Source organism: Helicoverpa zea, chromosome 17 (genome assembly GCF_022581195.2).
Source record: "Helicoverpa zea isolate HzStark_Cry1AcR chromosome 17, ilHelZeax1.1, whole genome shotgun sequence".
NCBI lineage: Eukaryota > Metazoa > Arthropoda > Insecta > Lepidoptera > Noctuidae > Helicoverpa > Helicoverpa zea.
In genome coordinates, this window is record NC_061468.1 from 10,884,664 (window position 1) to 10,885,611 (window position 948).

Genomic DNA, 948 nt, shown 5'->3' on the forward strand with positions numbered 1-948 from the left:
TTTAGGTAGGTACACTGAATGTTGTATAAGTAAGTACCTACTCATGGATAAACATTGAATTCGAAAAGCTACCAACGTGGGCAAAAGCAAAACCGCCAGATCAATAATCCCGCCTGCTGGAACCTTGAGCGGGTTGTAATAAGGGGAATCCATCAAAGCTAAACGGCATGCCGCATTTTTTATATTCTGCCAGTCTGTAGGTCCTCTGTGAGTTGGTATTTGCCTTCAGTTTTGGAGATAGCATTACTGCCGTAAGTGCGCTGTCCACTGGAGAATTAAGCATAAAGATGCTGCTGTCGGACAGTTATTGGTCAGTGGGTCGTCTTAGGTTATTAGAAAAAAAAAATGCTTGAATTAAGGAATTTGTTTCTTTTTCTTTTCCATTTTAGGGTTTATGTGGTGTGCACTTCTCTTCACCCTCGAGGCAGAAATGTACATGTATATACTTTAAAAAGTAAGTTTATGAGGTAAAAACAACCCAGATTGAGCTTACATATTTAATAACAATGGATAGAAAGCAGCACTACACTTACTGACTGAACCCCGCGTCTAACCGAATGCCCCATAATGTAACTAATGCAACCTTACGTTACAAAACGTTTAAATGCTTAAAACAAAATATTGCTAGATACGGAAATATGTTTAATCCATTGGAGTTACAATTACAAGTCGTTGTTCGACGAACGGAGACGGAACCAGTTCAAAAAAATCCGTTTGTTCCATAGACAAGATAGCATTTAAAAAAACGAAATTATATTGCGAGTCCCAAGCGCATTAACTTTAAAAAAACTCAATATCTGAGATGCAGCGACAGATTCACTACTATTTAAAATACATAAAGGGTATTTTAAATGCTACGATCAGGAATTATCAATTTACGATTAAGTTGTTACCTTAACGGAACTTACCGGTTTTTTCACTAGCCGGGCGTGGTGAAGTGCGGCTGCG